At 38.8% G+C, this 11,689-nt stretch overlaps 1 pseudogene; it reads right to left on the bottom strand.

The window, feature by feature from the left end:
* Positions 1-2,780: 2,780 nt before the first annotated feature.
* Positions 2,781-11,689, bottom strand: part of LOC110543969 (14-3-3 protein epsilon-like) — a 45,893-nt pseudogene continuing 36,984 nt past the window's right edge.

The following is an 11,689-nucleotide window of genomic DNA, read 5'->3' as shown; positions in this document are numbered from 1 at the left end:
CATTGCCTGAGACTTTGTACTGACTGCATAGAGAGAGGAGAAAATCTGTTCTGAAGGCATAGACCCTATTTTTCAGTTTGTGTGTAATGTGAAACACCTCCCACCAGTATCCGCTTTAAGCCAAGTGTTTCCAACATGCCAAAGTCAGTCACCTGGGAGCCTCTATACATGTTGCTCCAGAGAGCTATTCTTTTATTTTATTTTAATTTAATTTACTTTTTAATTACTTTATTTACTTTGTATCCCCCCTCTAGTTCCCTCCCTCCTCCCCTCCAAGCCCTCCCTTCTTCCCCCTTCTCTCCACATGCTCCTCCCCAAGTCCACTGGTAGGGGAGGGTTTCTTTTTCTTCCTTCTGATCCTAGTCTGTTAGGTCTCATCAGGAGTGGCTGCATTGTCTTCCTTTGTGGCCTGGTAAGGCTGCTCCCCCCTCCCCTCAGGGGGAGGTGATCAAAGAGCAGGCCGATTAGTTCATGTCAGAAGCAGTCTCTGTTCCCATTACTATGGAACCCACTTGGACACTGAACTGCCATGGGCTACATTTGTGCAGGGGTCAGAGAGCTATTCTTTTTTTAATTTTAATTTTATTTTTAATTACACTTTATTTATTTTGTATTCCCCTCTAGTTCCCTCCCTCCTCCCTTCCCAACTCCTCCCTTCCTCTCCCTTCTCCATGCATGCCCCTCCCCAAGTCCACTATTCTTAAGGCTTCCAATTTAGTAAATCTCAAGCAGACTCTATGAAGCAGAAATCTATCTGCAATGCAATATTTTTCATCCATTGGACCAGCCATCCAGACATCTATCTATCTCACCATCTTTGTCAATTCCCAGAGTGATGCTGGTGAAAATGCGTAACACCCCCCAACTAAAGAACACAAAGAAAGAGCTAAACAGTCAAGATCTGTTGTTTAGAATATCAATGGTAAAAAAATTCAAAACCTAATCAAGGTCCAGAATATGCTATAGTGCATTTGAAGTTGGAAAACATCTTCCTGAGGACAGCTTAGAATATAAGCCATATGCGAATTTGGTGAGAAGTTGTGTATATTTGGTAAGAGGTCATGTGTTAGTCATCAAAAATGTCATGGTTTGCATCTGTGGAGAGGGGGTGGTGTTGAAAGGGGTGGTAGGGAGGAGGAGGTGTGAGTGATTGGTACAGGATTCCATACATGTGCAAAATTATTTAAAAACAAATTTGATTAATAATGAAAAACACATAATTTACTGTTTTTTTTTTTTTTTCTCTCTCTCTCTACTTAACACATCTTCCTCCACGCTTGATTCCCTGCTTGGACTGAGCCTGAACTTTCCCTCTGGGAACCACAGCATCCAGAAAGAACAAGGTATTTTTGTGTTGAGTAAGTCATCCAAGGAATTCATGTCTAAATTGCCCTTCATGAACTCTGGCTAAATCCAATCTTTGCTGCTTAAGTTTCCATCCCAGATTTACTTCTGGCCTTAATTACTTTTTCTATGATAGCTTTGACTTTATTCACATCTGTTGATAGTTGATTTACTATGAAGGTGCTGCAGTGATACATTCTCATGAGATCATGTAGTGTAACCATTGTTAGAGTTAAAATAACAGGAATACTGGGGAATGGAAGTAAGAGGGTTTGCAGCTGGGCGATGAGATTGCTAGGCTAGTTAAGAGGAAGGATAGGGCCTTGAAAAAAGCAAAACCAAAGCCAGTTGCAATTGGCTAAGGCAGGATCCTTCTAAGCCCCACCTGATGAGCACACATGCAGCTTCTTGGTTCTTTCCAAACTAAAAATCTCCAGTTTATATGTGGTCACCTCTTCCTGCATCCAGCGCATCTAATTGTCCCTTCAGGAACACTTCGAAGGAAGCTTCTGCCTTTTCAAGGAAGGAAACCATCCCAAACAGCCCCAAGGTACACATAATGCGCTTTACATTTTTTTTTTTTTAATTTAGGTTTGTTTTATTTAAGTTTAATGTTCATTCCTTGCTGGGCTTCAGTGAGAACAATACAGATCTGTATCTGTGGCTCCAGTCAAATATCCAGTAGTACAAATTAGCTTCAAGTTACACATACCGAACAAAAGAGGTTGAGTGAGCAAAAGGGGAGGCTGGGAGGAGGGAGGCGGGGAGCAGAGGAGGAACAGAGTTCAATGCCCAGGTAGGCTTCCATACCCCTTTCAATGCTAATCTGCTTCAGAGGGAGAGAAGTCGCCAAGAATGAGCAGCCATAGGTAGTTGAACTGTTACCAGAATCACGCTTTTCCACAACACTTCGGCAGAATTCCAAACACATTTTACAGCAAAATCATTACAACAAACTCCTCCAAACACCTCAAGCTAACACCCAATTAAGTTTAAACACTGGTAGAAAATTCAATTTAAACGATTAATAAAAGGAAAAATGACAGCACATATGCCTCTATTGTGTGATTAATCTTTCTTAGATGCATCGCTTAGAAGTCTAATGGCTTTCAAATGTCATTTCCATTTAATGATGATCTTGCCACATGTCGCCAGAGACAAAAACTAATGCTGAAAAACCTTCAATACAGTCCTGTTAATGTCAGAAAGAACCTAAAAGCTGAGACCAGTAAAATCCCCAGAAATTCACTCTTGCTTTATGAACTTCTGAAAGCCTGTTTATCTTTCTTTATAACGGGGTGGGGTTGGGGAATAAAAAGAAAGAAAGACAACAGGGTATGACCCTACATTCTGAGACCAAAAGTGAAAGTCAAATTTGATTGGTTCTCAGTGACAATGGGCAATTTCCGAGGGGAGGGGTGGGGAAGGTGGAGTGGTCAGAGATGGTTTCTCGTATTGGCTTTTATGATGTCTCGCTGGTTTTCATCTTCCACATCCTGCAGGGCTTCTTTATTCTCCTCTTCAGCATCGCTTTGCATGTCTGAGGTCCACAGCGTCAGGTTATCACAGAGCAGCTGCTTCATGAGCATAGAGTCCTTATAGCTTTCTTCACTCAGAGTATCCAGTTCTGTGATTGCGTCATCAAAAGCTGTTTTTTTTTTTTGTTTGTTTGTTTTGTTTTGTTTTGTTTTGTTTTTTGCCGACCTTCAGGCACGGTCAGGGGAATTAAGAATTTCGTAGCAGAATATGGAAAAGTTGAGAGTAAGACCTAAACGAATGGGGTGCGTTGGAGGAAGTTCTGCCATGAGGCTGTTTTCTGCTGCCTCCTTCCTGTCATTTCCTATGGCAAACTTAGCCAGATACCTGTGGTAGTGCCCTTTCATTATAGAATAGGAAACACTAACCAGTGTTAGTCAGCTACTGAAATAAAGTGTTTGTCCAGTACATCCAAAATGTAATTTGAGCTCAGTTTCAACCAATGGCCTGCACTCCCGAACGATCTTTAGTTTGTCCTTTCCTCCCATGTTTTCTTCCTCCTATCCAACGTGCTGACTATTCTCCAGGATGCTCTTCTGGCTCCAATCACATTTTTATATGCAACAGATAAAAGGTTTTGTTCTTCAACTGTCAGCTACGAGCCCATCCCCGCTACTTTCTTCATTGATTGCACCATTTCGGCATTCTGCTTGGCCAGCTCTGCCAGCTTAGCCTGGTACAACAGATTCTCCTGATCACCCACAACGACAGCAGCTCCAAAAGGGTCTGCACAACCAACAGATGGAAGCAAATAGCGTCTCCAGCTCTTTCTGCTTCTTGTTCCCTCCTAGTCCGAGCAGTAAAAACGGCAGCAACTCCATCTTTCACATTTTAAAGCTCTTTCTTTGCACTGTGTAGACTTGCAGAAATTAGCTCTTCTTAGAAATCAAGCTGGAATTTCTCCTTTAATAGAGTTGGTGTGATTAAAAAAAAAATGAAAGAAAGAAAGAGAAAAAGAAAACTGGAGAGTAAACCTGGTGGTGACAGATGAAATTTTGATGGCCCCTACGGATGATGAGATGCCTAGCCTGCATTTCCTCCAATCACAGTCACAAAGCAATAAAGAAATAGTAGATCAAAACATAGAAGGCTGGCTGTCAGAAGTAGCCTGTTGAGCCTCCTTTGGTCCACTCTTGGCTTTGGAAGCAGTTGGCTTTGGAAGCAAGATCAGCACACTCTGCCTGTGAGTTCCTCTTCCTTGGGAACCTTAGAAGCAGGACTGCAGCCATGTTGGGATGGGGGCAGGAGGGGGTCTTGTGAGAAAAGAGGATTTCCTTTGGCATTATCAGAGTCACACTAACAGTGGGAAACAGAAACAGTCTAAGCTTATTTCAGAGAAGGAGTAAGTTCTGCAAGTCTATAAAGTACAAAGAAATCACTCCAATTTTGGACCATACCATGTAGAAAACTATCGTAGGACACTGAAAGCTCAAGATGAAAACCAAAGAATTATTTTCCTTAGCTTTTTATAATCTCACTGAAGGTGCAGGAAATGAGAAAAAATGGACAAAAGACAAACTATACAAAAGTTAAAGTAAAATTTCAAATTATCTTGTAGCAAAAATAAAAGAAAACAAAATAAAAAGCAAATAATAGAATGGGGACAAACCAGGCAGTTACTCAAATGTTAGTTAACTGAGTTACTCCCACACTGTGTGACAGGATGTGGCCATTCTGGATTCAGGTGGATTGCCACATACAGCATCCACTGTTTCCTTTCTGGAACCCAAATATAGTATTCATTGAACTCACTAGCACTTTTTTTTTTTTAATTGCCTTGCAATTCCAGGAGACTGCAGCTTCAATTTACAAACAGCAAAAACTGACTACTGGTAAATTCTGGATTCCATTCACAGGCAAGGGATCAATACCATGTGATATGTATCCTGAGTGCCATGTTTAATATGTGTTCAAAGGGAGATATATCTTCAATCCAGGGCAGCATTTGTGGCTCTGGTTAAATTACAGGGAAGCAGAAGTCAGAGAACATAATCCTGAAGTTAGTCCAATGCTGTAGGACTTGCTACAACATCCACAGGAGCACTGTTTGTTGAAAAAAATATGTTTGCTTTACGGGCTAATGTGGTAATCGAAATTGGTGTTCAAAGTGATATATTTGAAGAATAATTTTTGTTTATTTCTTTTTCTTTTTTTCTTTATTAATTACACTTTATTCACTTTGTATCCCCCCTGTGGTTCTCTCCCTCCTCCCGTCCCAATCACTTCCTTCCTCCACCTTCTGCATGCATGCCCCTCCCCGAGTCCACTGATAGGGGAGGACTCTCCTTCCTTCTGATCCTAGTCAATTAGGTCTTATCAGGAGTGGCTGCCTTGTCTTCTTCTGTGGCCTGGTAATGCTGCTTCCCCCTTGGGGGAGGTAATTAAAGAGCAGGCCAATCAGTTCATGTCAGAGACAGTCCCTGTTCCTATTACAATGGAACCCACTGGGATACTGAACTGCCATGGGCTACATCTGTGCAGGGGTCTTAGGTTATCTCCAATGCATTGTCCTTGGTTGGAATAGCACTCTAAGGAAAGACCCCTGTGCTCAGATTTTTTGGTTCTGTTGCTGTCCTTGTGGAGTTCCTGTCCTCTCTAGATCTTACTGTTTCCCACTTCTTTCCTAAGACTCCCTGCACTCTGCCCAAAAGTTTCGCATAAGTCTCAGCATCTGCATTGATAGTCTGCAGGGCAGAGATTTTCAGAGGTCCTCTGTGTCAGGCTCCTGACTTGTTCCCTCTTTTCTCCTTCTTCTGATATCCAGCCTCTTTGCCTTTCTGGATAGGAATTGAGCATTTTAGCAAGAGTCCTCCCTCTTGATTAGTTTCTTTAGGTGTACAGATTTTAGTAGGTTTATCCTATATTATATGTCTATATGAGTGAGTATATACTATGTGCATCTTTCTGCTTCTGGAATAGCTCACTCAGGATGATCTTTTCCAGATCCCACCATTTACCTGCAAATTTCATGATTTCCTTGTTTTTTATTGCTGAGTAATATTTGTTTGTGTAGATATACCACATTTGTGCATCCATTCCTTCACTGAGGGGCATCTGGGCTGTTTCCAGCTTCTGGCTATTACAAATAAGGCTGCTAGAAACATGGTTGAGCAAATGTCCTTATTGTGTACTTGAGAATCTTTTGGATATATGCCTAGGAGTGGTATGGCTGGATCTTGAGGAAGCACTATTCCGAATTTTCTGAGAAAGCGCCAGATTGCTTTCCAGAGTGGTTGTACAAGTTTACATTCCCACCAGCAGTGGAGGAGGGTTCTCCTTTCTCCACAACCTGTCCAGGATGTGTTGTCTCTTGAGTTTTTGATCTTAGCCATTCTGACGAGTGTAAGGTGAAATCTTAGGGTCGTTTTGATTTGCATTCCCCTGATGGCTAATGAGGTTGAGCATTTCTTTAAGTGTTTAGGGATTTTGGGGTGTGTGTGTGTGTGTGTGTGTGTGTGTGTGTGCATGTTTGTGTGTGTATAGGCTTGGATGTCATAGAACTCACTCTGTAGCCCAGGTTCAAACTCACAGATACACCTGCCTCTGCCTCCAAAGAGCTGGGATTAAAGGCATGCTCCACCATCACCAGGCTCTGAAGAATGATCAAGAATAGAGTTTAAGATGGATTCTCAAGTTTTGTGTGAAAAAAAAAGCATTCTGTATTTTACGTATATCAAATATATTCTATATATTATAATTTTATATATTATAATTTCTCAATTGTTAAATATGTTTCAAAACACAGGCCATCATAAAAAATATATTTGATGTACATAAGTCTTATCAATTATCATTTAACATAGAGAAGCCAATGCTGAAGACCATGAAGGATTGGACTCACCACAAATGAGTTGACAGGCATGGATAGAGGCAGGATTAGAAATTCTTTTAAGTCAATCCTTGCTGCCCTGAACCCTTGGTTATTTCATTACCTACTGTTTTTCTTGATTAATTTATAATGTATATAAAGTATGTTTCTAGGTAAAAATTTATACATGCAAACAATGCCTACATACATATATAATTCATAAATATGACATATCACATTACATTACATTTGAAAAGAGTAGACTCACAATTTAAAAATGAAAATACAAGCACAACATACGTAAACCTATCTTTTGCTTCTATTTATTCAATTATAAAATGCATAAAATGGCATGTCCTTTACAGAGCTCCTATGTAAATGAACTCATACACGTTAAACACATGAATAAAAAATATATGGAATGGTATATCAAATACCATTTTATGTGTAAATAGTGTCAGCATAATTTGTGCAATATTACAAAAATACTTAAAGCAATGTCAGAAACATAGATTAAACTGGAGCTAATAGAAGGACCTATCTATTCCAGATCATGCTTGACAAAAAAAAAATACAATATTACAGATATAACTAAGACCCCCCCACACCTGTCTTTTCTCTCTCCATTTCTAGAAGTAACCACTGTTCTGAGGTCAGTGTCTCATCATAGGAAGAACATATTTAAATATATATAGATATCAGAAATGCTTTCAAGCTTATACATGCTATCATAGGCTAAACTTTCATTTAATAATTCAATGTATTGATTTTTTATATCTATATGCTGCTCCGTGAAATCCTAGTTGCTTTGTTTTAATTTAGTTTTCTATACAGCATTTCACTTTCTCCATTATATTTACGTATCTGCTCATTGCCCTCTTGAGGGACAGTCAGGTAGATTGTTTTCATTTCTCTCCTATCACTAAAATGAAATGATTCTTCAGCTACTTATTTAAAGGATTTTCTTTTTAATAAAAGTCATGCATATATCCCCTGTTTTGAATATCTAAGACAAGCAGTAAGTCTGAAGCTCTGCTGTAGTCTAGGAGATTGCTCTGCAAACTTTTGTGGCAACTTTTTCTCCTACCAGCCAAACTATTTTTTCTTCATCCTTCTACTCCATCAAACTACTGAATTTTATTGGCTGATAGTACAGAAAATAGTAGAGCATTAATTTTCACTTTCAAGGTACTGATTACTTGAGAGAGCAAGCATGTTTTTGTAAGTTCCATTATTTTTTAAACTTTCATCTTTGTCGTTATTATTCTTGTAAAGGTGGTAGGTAGAAGCTCAACACAAAAGCTAATAACTAATGAAATAAGTCATCCTTCTTTAGTTATTGTCTGGAGACTCACAGTAGATTAATTGACTTCTACATTTGCACATATAAGTAGGAATTTGACATATGATGATTGATATTGACTTTGATGTATTTGTGTTATAGCATCCATCTTCAAAACTCTCAGACTGTTATTCTGCCATTCCTAAAATAATTGGCAACCACAGAGAAAAACACAAAATAAGAATAACTTGATATACTTGAATGCATTTCTTTCAAAATTGAGATGGATAAGAATAGTCCCATATACTTCTCAGGGATAAAATGACCCTTTGAGTGAGTTATGAGGTTATGGAAAGTTCAATTAATTAACAACAAGATTAAAAAAAACAGAAAGAAAAAATGAAGTCTGGCAAAATTCAACCAGCTATTTCTAACACAGGAAGTCTAACATGATTATGAAATAGCTTCTTATTTTTAATTAGGAGACTATCAATCATAGAAGAAATTACTGTAGGGAATGAGTCATCTTTCATTGTATCTCATGGATATGTGAAAATGGAAAATCTTAATTTCTCCATTTGCTCTAATTACCATTGCTATGTATTACCTGAGACTCTATGAAAACCTTGGATGGGATGTTTCAAACAAGAGCGATTACTATGATGGCTCTGCATTTTATGACATTTCATAATTTTCCCTGATTTATATGCTCTTAGGTTACCCATTAACATGCTTTGTTGCATTCCATATAAAATGGAATGGGATCAATGCACATCTTAAACTCATTATGCTGATATTACAAATGCAAATTGCCTGCTACCTACAGTGTAGTTAAACATCATCCTGCAGTTTCCTGCTACTTATGAACAATTTAGAAATAACATCTGCAATTTTACATGTGTTTTCTTTGTCTATTCAACCTTGTAGTGATCCCATTATGTGCCACATCCTGAAGAAAGACTTGCAAAGGCAAACAGACTATGCCCTTTGTTTGCTGTATTATGGGGTTAATTCACTATAACTTTATTGTTCATTTCCACTAAGGCATCAACACACTTTGCTGTCCACAGGTGGGGGCTGCACTTCCCCTGTCTTTTCCGCCTTTCACAGCAAAGCAATGAGTGTTAAATATCTATGGACAGCCCTATGGATTGCTTGATGAAACATCTCCCATAAGCAACCTCACAGAATGATACCAATCAGGAAATGAATACTCAGTTTGGCCCATGACATAATACTTTCAGGACAATGTAGGGTGGAAAGTGTCAATCTGGAATGAATTCTCATTTGAACATGTTATGGAAGATGGCTGAAAAATTAGGAGAAAGACATACTCTATGCTTAAAGTTATAAAAAAGAATAGTTGGATTTCTTTGCTTCTTTTGTGTCTCCCTTATCAAAAGGACTTCAATTATGGTTTGTGTGTTCCTCTGTAAACTTGGAAGGACATTTAGTTTCCCAGTAAATGAGAATTTATGGATATTTTACCTGTTTTGGAGATCATCCTTTATTTCTTCTTCCACATTTACTGCCTGTCTTCATTCACATACACTGGCATAGATCTCATAGCAGCAATTAGCTAATCTGATAAGGTCATCATTGTTACTTAGCAAAAGCATAGTAAAGGAGCTGACAAATGTTGGCTTAAATTTGAATGATTTCTTGGACTATTTCTCTCCTTTGATCAAAAGCAGATGGGAGTTCAAGTAGAGGAAAACAATCTAGTACTAAGCTGGATGTGCAAGAAAAACTCATATACAGAGAAATAATGCCTTGAGCATACTTTGAAGTTGTTATTGATGGTGGTGGTGGTGTGTGTGTGTGTGTGTGTGTACATGTGTGTGCATATGTGTGTGTACGTGGTCTCATGCACAAGTGCACACACAAATGTATGCCTACATGTGTGTGCACAAGTATTAATGAAGGCTAGAGGTAGATGTTAAATATATCCTTCAATCACTCTCCAAGTTGTTGTTTGAGACAGTGTCTCACACTGAATCTTGAGCTCACCAATTCAGCTAGCTTCCACACCCAACAGTTCCTGGGATCGTGGTGCCTCTGTCTACCCAAAGGTATCCACTTTTTACATTGGTGCTAGCAATATAAACCCAAGTCCTATGCTTATGGGTCAAGCACCCTACCAATTGAGCCATCTCCTTAGCCTTCTCTGTTTATGTAACAGTGGTCTCAAATATGACTCAAAATGCATTCTACATTTATTTACTTGTCATGAAATTCCTAATTAAACTTACATAGTGCAGTATTAGTAGACATTCTGTGGGGTTTCCAGGGCTGCTCTAACAAAATTAAACAGACTGAGTAACTTAGAAGAGTTCTCTCTCATAATTGTGGTGGCTGTAGAGTCAATATCAAGATATGGTAGGTCAGTTTCTTCTAAGATTTCTCTGAGTGGTTTGAAGATGACTACCTTATCCTAGCTGTTAGTTAGGGTGATCTTTTTTCTGTGTACATGTCTCCTCAGCATCTCTCTGTGTCTACATTTCCTCTTACATCTGTTAAACTGGATTAGGCACTACCCTTCTGGTTTCATTTTAGGTAAATCATTTCTGCAAGGCTTTATCCCTAGTTCAGCCATATTTTGACACATGGGAAATTAGGCCTTCAACTCATAAATTTAGGGAGAACATAATCAAGGCCATGAGAAATTGGAAAGCCATGCTGTCTCCTTGGATTGGTTTGCTTCAAGCAGAATTTTGAGAATGTACAGTGTAGTCATACAATGCTGACACGATGGTGATGGAAAAACACTCTTTTCTACAACAGAAAGCCAATTCAACTGGTAGTGACAGACTCCTGACTTTTATACTGCTGTTACCTTGTCTGGCAGATCTGATGGTCATTAACTGATTAGGGAATTCTGTTTAAAAACATGACTCCTGTGGATGTTTTTACCACAAATTTCAAGGCTATTTCATTGATACATAAAGAAACGTTTGCCACAACTGACCCGCATGTTAACCGTGGTGGTACAAGTTTTTTAAACTACAGAGACATACTTTACCTAAATATAATAATGCTATTTCTATATTCCTAGAAGTCAGTCGACTAAGCCAACCTATGCTGATAATTATTTAGTGCTTTCAAATATTCATTTTTGCCATTTTACACTATTTCCTACTCTACATGGCATGCTTTTAAATTTTTTCAATATCCCCAGCCACCTTGACAATCCAAAATGTCTCTTTATCATCCCAAATTTCAGACAGGCTGTTAACTTATCAGATTCCCGCCTTTCCTCCAAGGAAGCTGAAACTAAAGGCCTTTACCAATAAGTAAAGTTAACAGTCTTCAAATCTTGACCTAAATTTGGATTAAAAGGGTTAATGTAGGAGAGGTGAGAGAAGGCAATAGAGGGGGAGGGGAGTGAAGACAATAAAGAAGGCATTTTATGCATAGTTAGGGGGGAGGTTTCTATGTGTGTCTGTGTCTATGTCTGTGTTTTTATGAAATTATTTCACTTGGGTGAAAATGGTCACTCAACAGACATAGGTTATCTAACAAAAGCCCCTAGTTTCAGGCATGGCGCTTCCTAGTTGTTGGTCAGAACATCCCAGAAACACCTAAAACAATATATGCTATTTACACTGCCTTTGCTTGCCTCCCAGAACTTGAAGGTAAAACCTCACTGCTGAAAACACCAAATGCTTAGAAGAATTGGATTCATATTTGTTAGTGTGAGTGTGTGTGTGTGTGTGTGT

Source organism: Meriones unguiculatus, chromosome 17 (genome assembly GCF_030254825.1).
Source record: "Meriones unguiculatus strain TT.TT164.6M chromosome 17, Bangor_MerUng_6.1, whole genome shotgun sequence".
Classification (NCBI taxonomy): domain Eukaryota; kingdom Metazoa; phylum Chordata; class Mammalia; order Rodentia; family Muridae; genus Meriones; species Meriones unguiculatus.
This window is presented reverse-complemented; position numbering and strand designations above follow the sequence as displayed.